This window comes from Vombatus ursinus, unplaced genomic scaffold (genome assembly GCF_900497805.2).
Source record: "Vombatus ursinus unplaced genomic scaffold, bare-nosed wombat genome assembly UNPS02014791.1, whole genome shotgun sequence".
NCBI classification, from domain to species: Eukaryota; Metazoa; Chordata; class Mammalia; order Diprotodontia; family Vombatidae; genus Vombatus; species Vombatus ursinus.
The window spans coordinates 17,049,255-17,066,208 of record NW_020954569.1 but is presented as its reverse complement, the minus strand read 5'-3'; positions in this window follow the sequence as shown (position 1 = coordinate 17,066,208).

The following is a 16,954-nucleotide window of genomic DNA, read 5'->3' as shown; positions in this document are numbered from 1 at the left end:
TGATGCAGTATAAATGGAGGGAATTAGTTCTACCATTTGACAGCATTTTAAAGCAGAGGTTCTTGAAGGTGGAATGGAAAAGAAGAACATTCTAAAATTCAAAGATACAAAACTTATTTTATAACCACTTTTAATATTTTCACTTTGGGGTGATTTCAAATGGCAGAGCTAATTCCTTTAGTCATACAGTGTATCATCAACCTGTCAAGATCTCCACTTCCTTTTCTCTATAATTATTCCCTTTTATTATATTTAAGCCAAGATTTTAGTAATCCATATTCCTCAATGTAACTAGGTGTAATGACTAAAACATTTCATATAGTGTGGCCATTTTCCCTTAACTGAAGAAATCAATTCATATTTTTCAATACTCCCTAGTTCATGGAATTGCCACTGAGGTTGGTTTCCAAGGGGTGATCTGTTGTGAAATACTCACAGTAATTGCAAGTGAGATTTATTTCATGGTTAAAATGCATGACCTGCTGCTTTCCTCAACCCCAAATACTTTTCTGTTAAAGACTACATGAAAATATCAAATTTCTTGAAATACTAGGGGTGATGTCATCACTTTTTGTAGCATTTAATTCCAGAGTGTGATTCCAGGAAATAATAATGAAACTGATCTTTGTAAAACATCAATTAATATCTGGACACATTTATTAATTCTACAAGAATAAATAAAATAGACCACACATTTAAAGACAGTAAACTAATTGAAAAGAAAAGAATTGTATTCAAAATGACAACATACTTCCTCATAGAGGAGCAAGAATTTCATGTGAACAAAATACCACTATTCCCTCCTTAAGAATGGAATATATTTTAAAGTTAAAGAACTGAAACCTTACAACTATAAAGTCTATAAAATAATAACTATTCAAATTGCAAGCATATGGACCCTCCGCCTTTCAGATGGTTTAGAGGAAAAAAATATAGAAGAATTTGGGAGTCATGGCATTGTGACAGTGATGGAATAGCATGGAAATTCTCTGTGTGATTTAACTCATTTCTTTGTCATAATAAGTAGCTTACCTTTATGTATTATTTTATAGTAAACATTATAGTTCCCAGCTTTGAGCTGAGAAATCCAAGGCTCAGTTTTGTCCCTAATCGCTTGCTAAGACCTAGACCTGGAACTTGAACCTAGTTCTTCAAACATGTGACATTGTCCTCCTGACTGTTCCAAGAACAAGATATTCAGTCTCTAAAGACCTCCCTGGCTTCCTTTAAGTGCCAACTAAAATCCCATCTTCTATTGGAAGCCTTTCACAACTTCTCTTAATTTCATTGCTTTCCATCTTTAAATGATTTCCTATTTATCCTGCATTCAGCTTGCTTTGTATATATTTGTTTGTTTGTTGTAGGCTTCTTGAGTGTGGGGGTCTGATTTTTGCTTCCTTTTTTTGTATAGCACATAGTAGGCAAGTGATTAAGAAATGTTTATTAATTGACTGATTATTCTTTGTATGTTACCTAGGTACTAGCAAATTATGCAGTTTCCTAGCCCTAATACTTGGAAACATTTCCTTTTGTGTTTATTGTACAGATCTCATATGTAACCAGCCATTAGGGTAGTTTGAAATGTATCTAATATCTATCTTATATCTATTACTATGATGATTCTGATTATTTACCATGTTACCTGGAGAAAATATGACCTTTCATCCGAACTTCCCATATTCAACTGTCCTCTGAATCCCTATAGAACTTGATTTCAATCTCCTCATAGCATTTATCATATTCTCCCTTGAATTATCCTTATTATTTGCACGTATTCTTATTCTTTCTGTATTTTATGTTCCTTGAGGGCAATGTCTCTGTCTTAATCATTTTGCAACACACACATTTGGTAAATATTCAGCCTCATCAGTTGAATAGTTAAGTTGTTAATGTTTAATAATTGTGGGGAAAAATGAAACATTTTTTTTAAACTCTCTTGTTCCATTATTTTGTCAGGTGACAGTCTCTTTGCCAGCTCCAATGACAGACAAGGCCCAAATTAGGAGAAAGGAAAAGAAAAAAAGTACTATGCTGCTTAGTTTAACACACAGGCATGCCAAATGGAAAAATACTTTCATCCTAAAAACACATGAACTAATTCCTACCTCTGATTTAACAAATGTTTTTGAAATGCAACCTTTAAGAGTTGATGTTATATTCAGCACAATATCATCATTTGTGTACACACACAATACACATACACCAAGCATTTATGTATTACAGAACTTATAGATATTTAATACAACACATAAAGAATATCCTTTCTCAGATTTTATTTATTTGTTGTTATATTTTCTAACTTTTTAATGTCAGTATTGGTATATAATAGAAGTCCCCTGGTAGCTTTATAAAGTAAGATGAAATAATGAAAGCTTCATATATACCTGTAGGATCACGGATCTTGAGGTGGAAGGGACCTTTTATCCTCCAATTTTAGTTGAAATTAAAAAATTCTTTATTTGTTAGTTTTTAGTGATTTTCCTCTAATCACTGAATGAGTATTTTGTATATATCCTGATACAAAAGTATTTTGCAATAAATACTTATCCATGAAGATTCTATATAATCCCATTAGAAATTACACTCCTTGAGAGAAGCTATAATTTCACTTTTATATCCATATCTGATCACCTAGCACCATGATTGACATATATTAGGCCCTTAATAAATGCTTGGTTGAAAAACAAGAATACCAGATAAAAGCAATATGTCCCTCCCTCTATCCCCATCCTTCAACACGTACCACCGTGACAAACTTGCATATCAATCTACTCTATACTCTTTGACTTCCTGATTCTTTACAATTCCTTCCACCAACAGCTCTAGATCCAAGCATTTTGGGGTCCATAATATTAATATCTTAGTTCTTCCAACAGAAAGTATTTTAAAAAAAATTCAAGTTGATTATTTTGTAACATAAGCCTAACTAGAAAATTGCAGAAGCAGTAAGGTTTCCAAAGCATACTTTACACACATTTCCTTATCTCAACCTCAGAGAAACCTTTATAGTAGCCATCTACTTGTAGCACATGGATGGACATTGTAAGTATTATTTTTCCCTTTTTATAGCTCAGGAAACCAAGTCTCAGTCTTGCCCAATATTATAAAGTGAGTATGTGTCAGAGATGGGGCTGTGTACAAACACACACAGAAAGTAAATGGAGAAGTACTGCTGTTGTACCAGATCTTTCATATTTAGAACTCCTTAGGCTTTTCTAAAGGGGTTGAGTAATCAAATCTTTGTTTGAATCTAAGCAATCCACGAAGCAATCTATTTCAATATCCTGCTCCCATACTAGACCTGTAATACCAATCCAAGTAAGGGGGTTAGATTCTCCTGTGTCTACTTATCTAAAAACACCCTTATGCAAAATGGAAATGTCATCCTGCCAACAATGGCCAAGATGCAGAAAAGTTCAGTTTAATTTGGTACCATCTCCTTATAACCTAACGAAGATAAAAGTGCAAGTGTAAAATTATTTTGATATGTTGAGTGCCTGACTCATATTTTCACAGGTAATTAGCAGTGATCCTGGCATCGTGGGTGACAGAGGTACTGAATAACTATGATCTGTCATATCTCTGCAGCTATAATGATGTTTGGATCTATCTTCAGGTTTTTTTTTCCCCTAGGGATTTAGCATGCATTTGAACTTAAAAGTGTTCGGTTTGTCCATGTGCTCACAGCTGAATCATGAACTGAATTCTATAAATCAATCTAGTATTTTTTATTTGCATCTCATTTTTGCAATTACAAGCAAATATCATGAGTTGGGATCCCATTAGTTGAGAATAGTAATAGCAACTTAAATTTGTGCATCATATTATAGTTTTGAACTTTCATACATTCTTTCACTCAAGATTTGGAACAACCCTAGGAGTTACAAACATAATTTTCCCAATTTTCAAATATTAGAAATCAGAGAAGTATTTACACCATGCCATTCTGCAACAACTATTATATTGCTGACCATGAACATGGGCAACAATGTAAGGCTGTTGTAGTTGTAAGTTACCTCAAATTAGGATGGTTTCATCTAGGGCCATGGAACTCACCCAATCACAGCTCACTGTGAGGTCCTACCCTCATGTGCCCAGAGCTTGTAGTTACTGCTTCTGATTTCTATTTTCAGTTCAGCTAAAAAAATAGCAGAATTGAAAACTGAATCAACATTCTATGACTTTGTGGCCTGTGCATTTTTGTGCTTTTCCCGTTATAGTATACTATTATGCTTCAGATAGGTTGAATTGGTGTTCTTTGACACCACTAGCTTGACACTTTACCCTCCAGAAAACAGGATGCAGGTTGGATAAGCAAATTAATACTAATTAATAGTGTATATACAGGAAATAGTTTTAAAATGAAGCAAACTTGTTTTCCCAGTACTTATTAAAAGGACTTGATATGAGAACACGAATGCTAAAAATGGTGATTCTATCTCTGTCATTAATAATTGTGTACATACTTAAAAATAATAAAATTGCATCTAAAATCACATCTAAAACTCTAGAATTCTAATACTTCTGCAGATCAAAGTGATAATCCTTCTCTATTTGAGTAAATTAGTAAGGGTTGACTATTATTCATCATTATGTGAAATTTTTTTTAGCACTGCATATAGATGGGTTTTTTGCCCTTTTTCTCTACCTATTATTACACATTACTCTCTAAAACATCCAACTTTTGCTGACAAGTATTGCACTAAAAAAAGAAAGTTCATCTTATCAAGTACAAAGTTCATGTATTTGGCCTTGTAGCACCATCAACTTTTGATCTTGATCCCTTGCCCTAATTTAAATAATATTTCTATAATTAGGGTTGATTTTCAACAAAAATAAAATTTATTCCCTGAACTGAATTCATTGCCCTCCCATCTAACTCTTCACACATCATCATCACCAACCACACATCCTCCTCCCCCCAAAAATTATTTACCTCAGGTCATTCAAATTTTCAGTATTTCCTGGGTATTTTGTGATTAGCAATACTAAAATATGAAAGACATTGTGGCATAATGTCAGTTAAATCAATTTGACAGGCATTGATTAAGGCCTTATTGTGTCGCTACGTGTCATGTTAAGTGATAAGATTAAAAGAAAGGCAAGAATACTGTTCCCTGTACTCAAGGAGCTAACATTTTAACGACGGAGATAAGTAAACAACTTTGTACACAGATTAGATGGAAGGTAGTCTCAGGTGGAAGGCAGGAAAGCACCATGGAGAGCTGGGGATTGGGAGTGTCTGGTAAATGTCTCCTGCAGAAGGTAGGATTTGAAGTGACTCTTCAAGGAGGGCAGGGAGCCAGAGGTGAAGAAGAAGATTATGATAAGCATGGGGAAAGGTCAGTGAAAAGATGCAGATATAATGAACAGAAGAAACACCTTGAAGTCAGGAATACTTCAGATGAAATCCTCCAGATAGAGACAAACTATGTGACTATGGGGCAAGTCAATTCATCTCTCAGTATTCTTGGCAAATTGCTAAGACTATAAATTAAGGAAGATTTGATGTTCTGCATTGGTGGAGGTAGTTCCCAGACCAAGAGTTTTTCCAAACAGTTGAAATCATAGGTCTAAACTCTCCTTCTCCTTCCCTTCCTCAAATTCCATAAATATCTAGCCTATCTGTCAATAAACAAAACCCTGGATATTTGTACTACCATGAATTTGGATCACACTAATCAAAAAAAAAAATAATAGCAACCTAAATATATACAGCCTGTTAAGGTTATGTAGTAACATACAGTATTTCATTTCTGACTCTGAACAATGCTAGGACATAGGTGGTACAACAATAGCTACAATAGTTAATGTCTGTAACACACTTTAAGGTTTGTAGAGTGCTTTACAAATAGTCCCCCATTTGATCTTTACAGCAATCCTGGGAAGAGGGTGCTATTATTACTCTCATTTTATGGATGAGGAAACTAAGGCAAACAGAGGTTAACTGAATTGCTATGGGTCACACAGCTACGTGTCAGGGGCACGATTCAACCTCTGGTCTTCCTGACTTCAGCTCTAATGCTCTATGTAGTACTCCACCTAGCTTCCTGTTGCAAGAAATACTGGCTCCATTTCAAAGAGGAATCAGAGAAGCCTTTGGATCAAGAACAAAAAGATTTTTAAAGATGCTTACTTCATATATGTATAAGTTTTGTTTTTTAATCAAATAAATACTTTATTTGTATTACCCACACAATGTGAATCCTTTGTTTTTGTTTAAGGTGGGCTACATTCAGCCTTAATCCATTTTTGACACTAGATAGATCTGGTTCATCCCAGTTTTATTCTTCTTTATACGTATATCTGACAGTATGACATGGAATCTATCAAACAGAAAAACATTAGAAAAAAACACTCCAAGTGTGTGCCTTCACAAGACACATATATCATATGACAGACTCTACTAGGTTAAGAAAATATGAATCTCTTTACAATGTAATAGAAATCACCTTGAATTCCATTAATCAGTAGTCTAGTGAACCTGAAACAATTTTCAAACACTGCCACATGCATAAACTGCTTTAGGTAGTGTGATAGAGTATGTTCAATTTAAAAGATGTGAACAATGCAAATATAGAAAAAAGCCTTAGGAACACATTTGTTGATCATACCATGGTCACTACTACAGAAACGTCACAATGTTCATAAGTCCAAGAGTTTTAATCGTCAGAGAAAAATATATAATGGTATATTTATAAAAAAGTAAAGAAGAGGGGAGAGCTAAGTGGTGCAGGGGATAAAGCACTGGTTCTGGAGTCAGGAGTTCAAATCTGGCCTCAGACACTTGACACTTACTAGCTGTGTGACCCTGGGCAAGTTACTTAACCCCATTGCCTAGCCACTCACCACAAAAAAAAAAAAAAGTAAAGAAGAGAGTAATAAAAAAAAACAAGAACTTGCTTTCGTTTATTAGCTAAATCAGTCCTCACTGGAGGAGATTCAGGGTTATTTCAGTCAATACTATTATAAAAAATCCAGTCCTAGGTCACCCTCAAGAGTGGAGACTATACTTTGTACCTCTTTTATGTGAAGGAATAAAAGAACTGAAGTTTTCCTCAAGTCCAGAACATTCAGAACATAGCTAACTGTGTAAGATTCAAAAACCACCAATATTTTCATAGTTAAAAATACTATTTTGAGTCTCTAAGTTCTTTAATTCAGCTAGAATCTGAATGCACTTTGAATTTTGGACAACCTACAAAATGGTATAAATTCACGTGGATGTCTCTAGGAAAAAAAAATAGCCTCGGATTCTCAAATTTGTAAATCGTTTGTATTTGCTGATGCCATAAGATGAAATGGCTTCGAGGTAGGATCTTTGTTATATATTCTTTGTGTTACTATTGCCTAGTACTGTTCCCTCATTTTTGAGGGGCTGGGAGTATAGTCCATAACCTCAATTTCATACCCACATTTTAATCCATCCCCATAGTTTCAAAAGCAGCCCCCGCCCTGACTCCGCAAAAGATTTTTGGAAGTAGACAAATTACCTGAACACTGATGTGGAGCTAAAGCTAAAAAAAGCACAACTGTATCCATGATCATTCAGACAGATGATCTATAAACACTGAGTTTATCTATAAAAATACAACTGGGAAACTTGTACAGGTTTTTTTTTTTCCCTGAGTTTTCAAATTGTAATGAATTTTTTATGATCTTTCCTTTAATTCTATGTAGGTTTATTCTTGCTGATAACGTGATGTATTGTTCTCTGAGCCATGGTGAGATTGCCATCCCTTAAACAGACAGCACTTATTCGAAATTAAACCTCTACTAATGTATTATAATTATTACTTCAGGGTAATTTGCTGCTCCAGCAGGGAGTCAGAGCCAATCTGATGGTAACGTTTCTTCCAGGGAACTGTTAATATTTCTTCTACACTGAAATCCCACATAATGGATCTAGCCTAAGGCTGATTAATGATTTCAGAGCTGGAACAGTGATTGGTAGCTAAATCAGTCCTCACTGGAGGAGATTCAGGGTTATTTCAGTCAATACTGTTAAATAAGTGTAAACAGTGACTTCAGTTAGCACAAATGTAATCTAGTAGGTAAGAAAGGGAGCAGCAATAAACTGAAGTAAATAATGGAAATTCAGCTATCCATACATTTCATTTACACATAGAACAGATATTGGGAAGCAGGCACTGCAGTGTCATCAAATCCTATGCTATGACTTTAGTGTAACCCTCTTTTTCTGCATTGAAATGCAATTTCCTAAACAAGTAAAAGCAAAGTGAGCAAAGTACATATAATAAATCAGCATTTTTTTCCATCTGAAGTTTATACCATTTGCTTTCATTATATTAAATACTAGACCTAGACATGATTTCAGGATGAGATTTGTATGGGATACATTTAAGTCACATGGCAGATCTCACACACCTTAATAGACCCAGTCTTACAAACTCTCTGTGTTACAATGACATTCCAGTCAATATTTAGGACTCTGGGAATCTATTTCAGAAATATCTATGGGAGAAGGAATTTTGAAATCATGTGAGACCCTTCACTTTTGGACTCTCCTGAGAAATATAGAGGAGGCATCCCACTTTCAATTCTCACTGTATATTACTCAGTTTCAGTTCATTTAATCGAGCACTTATTTAGTGACTATTATGCTATACTATAAAGTGGGAGGGAAAAAAGGATATTGGGGGAGGGAGAAAATTAAAAGATTTTATAAGCCACAATCCTTATCCTTATCCTTATTCTTATGGAGTTTCCTGTTTAGTGGGGGATATAACACATACACAAATAATTTGAATACATGACAATACATGCACATAGTACATACAATATCATGACAAATATGTTAAGTTCATAAAAACACAGATGAACACAAACGGTGCTATATAAGTTCCCAGGAAGGAAAGTTCATATGATGGTTTATGGAGGATAATGCCTTCAAGCTAGGTTTTAAAGGATGATTATAATTTTAATAGGTAGTGAGTAGGGATAGGGGTAGAAGAGATATGATATATTCTAAGTACAGTGAATGATGTGAAGAAAAGAATAGAGGGGGACATTATGAAACATAAAGAAGGTACAAGTGTCCCCATTCCTGGCATTAGAAAACTAATTATCAGTTAAGACACAATATGCATCAGTAAAACAAGCTACAGTACTATGCAATACTTATTTCAAAAGTATACAATTTAAAGACAAAAAGAAGACAAAAAACCATTATTTAGTAAATTATTTATATGAGTTATTGGCCAAATAGCAAGTACTTAGCCTCCATCCTATGTAAAGGAGAAAAAAAGTCTATGAATTGGATGACTGAATTGCTGGTGCTTATCTTCTTGACTGGAACCATACCTACTGAAAATGTGAAAATTTTCATCATACCAATGTAACAACTGTTATTACAGACTTGTAATTCTACTTGCAATCAAAAGACTAGGATTTATGTCTGGAGATAACTTTTACTTGATGAATTATGATGGGAAAGTACTATCCCTGAGCCTCAGTTTTATTATTTATAAAACGGGAACGAAAGTAGTCATTTACAAAATAATTCCATATATCAGAGATTCGTGTTTTTGTTTATATAGGCACTTCTTCCATTGGCATATATCTCAATATCTGTTTGACTTAGATGGTTTTTGAGAGCTCCAGTGGACATTTTTTTTTAATCACCTTGTGGTGAAATTGGTGATTAACCTTTGAGTTTAGCTTGACTGCTTCCTCTGCTGACATAATCTGTTGCCAGTCCCATACTTGTAACATTTCCTGATGAGTAGAATGTGCCTACTGGAGCTTAGTCTTTTGGCAAAGCCATTGTCAACTCAGGTTTCCACCTGTGTTATGAAGGGACACTGAAAAGTCAGTAAGCACTTACTAAGTGCCTAGTAAGCACTAAGCTAAGTGATGGTGATACAAAGAAAGTAAAAAACGAATCTCTGTGCTCAGAGCTCACAGATTGTATGAAATAAGACATTCAATAGCACCCATAAATATACAAGCTCCTTGTTGTCAGTTCCTTTTTCTGCTTAATATTGTTTACGAGAACCAGCCATTATTTCATGAGGAGGTCCAGCCATGTTTCACATCACTCAGAACACAATTCTTTAGACTTCTTCTCATCCTCCTCACCTGATGTCTTCCAACCCTGGACATAGTTCTGTCAAAGGACTCCGCTCCCTTCATTGGTGACTGTCTGCATGACCAGTATTTTAGAGGGACACCAGACATATTTCAGTTCATTCACAGATTTATTCTCTAGTCTCTCCTTCTCCTCAGCAGCTGTCTTGGCCCTCCTCATACTTTTCGCCTCTTCTTTATGTGTTTTCTTCCATGTTTCAATGTAAATACTGTGACGATAAGCTTATCATGATTATTTTTATTTGTATTCCCAGCACTTAGCACAGTGCTTAATAAATGCTTAATCTATTTATCTCTATCTATCTGTCTGACTTTATTTTCTGTACAGCTCTCCTTTTATGAAATATATTAATGTATTAAAATAAAATAATAGATATAACTATATATCACATACACTTAATTATTCCTTCTCCAATTTCCCATTTTCTGTAGTACCAAAAGCACATTGGTATTTACACAGCTTTGTTTGTAAAATTATCTACGGCAAGGACCATGTTCTCTCTTCAGGTACAGCTTTATCTAGCCTTATGCTTTGTTGCTTCCTTGTTGAACGATCATCATAATGTTCAGCATGAGACTCTGATAAGAAAGTTGTGTTTAAAAAAAAAAAGAAAGTTGTGCTTTAGGGAAAGTGCAGCTTCAAGTGGTCAGCGTAAGACAGAAATGTTTAGAATGGTCAAGGTGGAGTAGCTTATGGACATAATGAGTTGGAGGAGGAATTAGGATCTAAAACCAGAATATGTTGCTGGTAATAGTTGAAGAAGATATACAGACTAGGTGAGATGCTCCAAGTTCTAAGTCTCATAAAGGAATAAACCAGGGGTGAGAAACCTGCAGCCTCAAAGCCACATGTGGCCTTCTAGGTCCTTGGGTGTAACCTTCTGACTGGGTACAAGTTTTACAAAACAAATCCTTTTATTAAGGAGATTTGTTCTGTGAGTTCCCCAACCATGGAATAAACACTCATCCCATGGGAGATTGTGAGTGTAACTATTCTAGAGAACTTTCCTGTATTTTTCCATTACTGCAGATGTTTGATACCTCCTAGAACAAGTAGCATAGTTTAAGCATTTTAAATGTATCTGGAGACATTTGTGATTTACTTAGAATTTCCCTATAGATTTATTTAGATTTAAACTGTGGTCACGATTCCATACTCAGAGTTTAAAAAGTGCTGAAAGGGTCAGGCCCCAAATGGAAAAATTTTAAGAAACCCTGATTTAGAACTTTTAGATCATCCCTATAGATTGGTCTAGATGTCAAAAAAAGATGTGGGCAGATAATTCCTATGTAGTTATTCAAATATATTAGATTTTATTCTTTGTACTTATATCAAAATAATGAATAAAAGCATTGCATACACTCAAGCCATGCTCATGTGACTGACTCCATCCATGTCATGTTTTTTTGACTGGGATTATTGAAACTCAACAGAGAAGGAAAAGGAGCAGAGTTTCCCTGCTGGGTGGGGGCTGAGCCAAGAGCCATACTATGTCCTGAGACTAATAAGACAAACATGCAACCTTGAAAGGGTAGGAACTAAAGAATAATATTAGCAGCTCTCTGTGATCCATATGATGCCAGGGTATGGCATGTCTCCTGAATGACGAGTGTTAGCTATAACCTCAGAGATGAGTATGTAAATCCTAGTACCCTAGCAATCATCACTGAAAAGGATCAGGTTACTGCACAGCCACATCCTTTTATAGTTTGTGTGAAATGTTTTTTTTTTTTCCCTTGGTCTTTACAAAACTTAAAATTATCACTTTTGAGCTACAAGGGAGCCTGTGTATCTTCTTTCTGCTCTTTTAATATTTTATCATAGTTCTATCAGTATTATTGCATATTTGTGGGTACATCATATAGCTTATGCACTGATCTCTAAGATATCTGAGACATTCCCTTAATTTCTGTGAATCTCTCCAGCACACATATGGTTCTTAAATAGAAGAACAAATCAGCATTTAACCCTGTTCAAACCCCAAGCCAGTAGTCACTTTTACATCCTCTTCCCCTGCTAGTGAACTATACTGTCAATATCTCCTTACACCAGTCCTACATCTCATTCACCAGCTCTGCTGTTGTAATCCAAATGCCAGAAATTTAAAATTAGCTTGTTGTCACGGTAAAGATGGGGCTCCAGGTTTAAACCAAAGGAATAATTTTCCCACGGTGACATTTAAGGAATGACTCCAATGCTGACATTTGAGGCACTTCAAAAGCAAAGTGGAAAAGTTCTTGGCAGGAGAACCTTTCTAGCACCTCTCAAATCTTGCCTACTCTCATCTGTGTATAAGGTAAACCCTGCCTACATCTTCATCACAGAGTTCATCTCTCTCCTTTTCCAGGCTTGATAGTATGTGGCACAGGCTTAGCAGCTATAAGAGATGTGAAATCTGGGGACTGAAACCTCTACTGGAATATTCTTACTCTAAATTTTCTTTACTGGAACAATTTCTTATTGAATTTCCAATATCAATTCCAACATCACTTTGGATCCTCAGGTCTGTGTGTTTGCACTTTCCACTATTTTTGCTTCATCCATGCATATGTAGGCATAACTATTGACTTAAGGTACTGATCATGAAAAATTCAAATCTTCCATAAGATGGGGGGGGGGGTTAGTTTGACAAAAAACAGTTTATTTCAAAAATCTAAAATGAAATCACAAAATATAACTTTTTTCAAATTCTACACATAATAACCTTTTTTATACAAGGAGTTGCAGCCACTGAGAAGAACATGCTACCTAAAAATCCCCCAGTCTAAAAAGATAATTTTATAAACTTTAAAATTTAGGCATGTGTCTAATGTAGTATAGCTAACATTACCTGTGTGAATCATAATATGTGACATAGATAAAAAAAAATACTGCCACAGCATTTTAAAGCAGAAATAGACTGCCCATCAGGCAGGAAGATGTCTTACGGCAGGTAAAATCCTCAAGTCTCTCATTTGCTACCATGGGTTCTTGTACTAGGGATATTGGAGTTACATTCCCTTCAAAACAGCTACAAGTGCCAGAGATATTTTTGATCATCTAAATACTTGAAGAAAGGGTCCTTTATTTTTTTAAGCAGATGGACTGAGGGGTCTGGTCAAATTGAATGCAAAAAAAAAAAAAAAAGCATGGTAAAAAATCTTGCCAAAGAAAGAAGAAAAGGGAAGTGTCCACATACACATGTGACTTTGACGTGCTGTAGGCATTCAATCCACTTCCTAAATGTTGTATCTGGGTATCAGAATAGGCACAGTGCTCTGTCCTATTAAATACTCCTGCTGACATTTGTCAAGACTTTCAGCATACAAGTTACCAGGAGATTGTAATGCTATTGCTGAATTAATTAAAGAGTAGGTGTTCTGAATGATGGAAAAAAATGCCAGTTGACATTTATTTACTTTTAGAACAGGTGTTAAATGATTGGTTTTAAAGTATGGAGACCTTTTTGCGTTATAATTAGAGGCACACATACTTTTTACAACCAAAATAAAATACATTTTGGGGAACAAGGAACCAATGATGATGAGAGCTTCCATTTATAAAACATTTCAAAGTGTATTATGTACATATCATTAGAACTCTTAAGGGGTACTGTAAGGCAGGCATTGTAGAGATCATTATTCTGGAAGAAATTGTGTCAAAGTGGATAAAAGTCTTATTCATGGCCATACAGTTAATAAGGCTTGGAGATGAAATTTGAATATAGGTCTTCATCACTCCAAATCTATTTCTTATGAACATCAAAACAATATTAATAATCTATTCTTTTTTAAAAAACTTTAAGGTTGTTGTTTTTAACATAGAATGCATAAAAATAACCATCTCTCCAGCTTGTCAATGTTTTTTTCAAAATTGAAAATGTTGACCAACACAGAGTCAACTACAGAGTTTGGAAGCACTCCACTGTAGACTTCTGTTTAAGCTGTCACCTAATTACTAATGACTATTTTTTGGTTACTGTCATATATATTCTAAATATACCTGAAGGTACTAACATCATTCCCAGAACTTTTATTTTCTTTCTAAAAGAATAGCATAAGAGATACTGCCAAATATTTTTGGTAAAATATAGGTAAATTATATTTATACAGTTATTTACCAGTCCAGTGATGCTGGCAAAAATAAAAAAATGGAATTAATATGGCATGACATGATATTAATGAAGCCATTATTACTCTTTGTGATCACTTTTCTATTTTCTAAATTTCCAAAAAGGATACTTGTAGCATAATATTTTAAAATTTTACCAGCAAAAAGACCCAAGTTTATTGGCCTAAAACTATTCTCTTCTCTTCCTTGGAAAAAAAGAGACAACTTTCCTTGCCTAATCTTATAAATCTTCTCCCAAATATCTTGATCTTTCAGCAATGACTAAGAGCAGGTCATCAAACATGATTACTTTGAAGTCATCAATGTAAGATGGATGTTCTTACTATTGACCTACTTAATTTAGGGCAGCTAGATGGTACAGTGGATAGAGGTGGCTCTGGGCAAGTCACTTAAATCTGTCTGCCTCAGTTCCTCATCTGTAAAATGAGCTGGAGAAGAAAATGGCAGACCATGCCAGTATCTTTGCCAAGAAAATCCCAAATGGGATCACAAAGTCACACAGTCACAACTGAAATGACTGAATAACAGCAACACAACTTAGGTATCAATTCTCAGTCGTTTTTGTTTGGTACTTTCAAGTTCAAATTTCATTCTTTTGGCATAATTAAAAAAAAAAGATTCAAAATAAGATTTGTGCAGTCCATTTCACTAGTTATCACCACACCATTCATGCCATTAAGTGATCTAGTCTAATCTAATCATTTCTCCTCTTTGTGTCACCATAGCTAAAACATCTCTTACAGTCTATCTTTGAACACTTCTATTAATAAGTTGTTTTCTGTATTTTGAGTCAGTCAGTTCCATTGTTGGGCAACTCTAATTGTTACAAAATCAATCAGTCTAAATCTGTCTCCTTTGTAACTGCCAAATGCCAATGCAGTAGACCTTGCCCCATCTTATATTCCCTTTGTTTATTTTGCCACAAATGTAGCTGAATTTAATTTTGTTGGTTTGGCCCAGCATTCCAGCTTGTCAAGATTTTTTTTTTAATCTTGATTTTATCATCAACATATTAACTATCTTACTCTTTGCTTTCTGTAATAAGCAAATTTGTTAAGGAGCTCTCACCCAAAAATCTAGTTTGTTGATTAAAGTGTTAGACAGGACAAAAACAGAGCTCTGTGGAACACATAAAGAGCTCCTTCCTAGTTGTCACAGATACATTAATCAATGTGTTTTTGAGTACAGTTATTCACACAGTTATGAAACTACCAAAACATATTATTATGTGCCTGGCATTTCTACATGTTACCTAAATAGGTGCCATGAAAGTCTTTGTCAAATGCTTGCTGAAATCAAGACATCTAAGGTGCATTCTTGATATGCAGGTTTTGGGTTTGTTTTTTTTTTTTCTGTCACTCCTGGTCTTCATTCTCTTCACTTTATTCAATGCTGTTCTCTGTATATTCTCTAGCTTGTCAGAAATTTTCCTTAAGTGTGGCCACCACTGGACACCAGACTTAAAGGATGACCTGACCAGGAATAAGCAAAGCAGCATTATCACTTCCTTCATTCTGCACACATTCTGCCTCTCCTAATGCAGCCTAAGACTATATTAGTCTTGCTGGCTCAAAAAAATCACACATTGAATTTAGAATCCACTAAAATTCCCAAGGCTTTTATTTTTATTTTAAATCCTGTTGTCTGGCCAAGCTTCTTCTATCCTTTACTTTTACAGGTAATTCTTGAATCCCAGTAGAGGTTTCTCTATTTGTCCCGAATAAATCCCCTCCTATTAGATTCAGCCCGTCATTCCAGCCATTTAAAATCCTTTGGGATTTCGATTCTGTCATGTTATTCAACATGTTTCTCAAGCCTTCCAGCTTCAAAGTATCTGCCAATTTGACAAAAATAATGGGTTTGGGGCTAGATGACCCACCAAATTCCCTTCTACCTCTTAATCTATAATCCTATACTTTCATCCAAATCATTGATAAAAATACTAAGCACTTAAGGACATATTCCTGCAGAATTTTGCCAAAAATCTCCTGCCAAGTTGACAGTGACCTCTAATGTTTACCTTGTCATCTGGAAATTCACCCAATTCTGTATCCATCAAATTTCACTATCATCCAGATCATGTCTCTTAGTTTTATCCTTAAGAATAACCTGGGAAACGTAAGGTGCTCTGTTGAAACCTGCATTCATTGTGTCTATAGCATTTTTTTTTTACTGTCAAAAAAATGAAATAGCACTAATGTGGCATGATGTATTCTGGATGAAATTAAGCTAGCTCATAATTATCACTGCTTCCCTTTCTATATGCTCACAAATGATAACTTTTTCAATGTGTTTTAGAATTTTGTCATAAATAAGAATCTGTAATTTGTAGACTCTACCTCTTTTTTCTTTTCTTTCTTTTTTTTAATGCTGTCCTTTAACCTTCACGAGTCTTCATATCCTGTCTCTAGGCCTTAATAAATTTTCCAAAAAGATAACAATTAATAATAGTTAAATTTTATGTATTTTTTAAGGTTTGGAATGCTTACCATGTACTATTATTTCTTTTAATCTTTACAACACTTCTAATAAGTAGATGATTTTATTATCACTATTTTACAGTTGGGGAAACTGAGGTTCATATGGCTCAGGCTACTTGCCCAGGGCAACAAAGCTAGTAAGTATCTGAGGTGGGATTTGAACTCGTATCTTCTTGACACCAAATCACCTGCTCCATCTGCTATCTCTAAAACACACACACACACACACACACACACACACACACACACACAC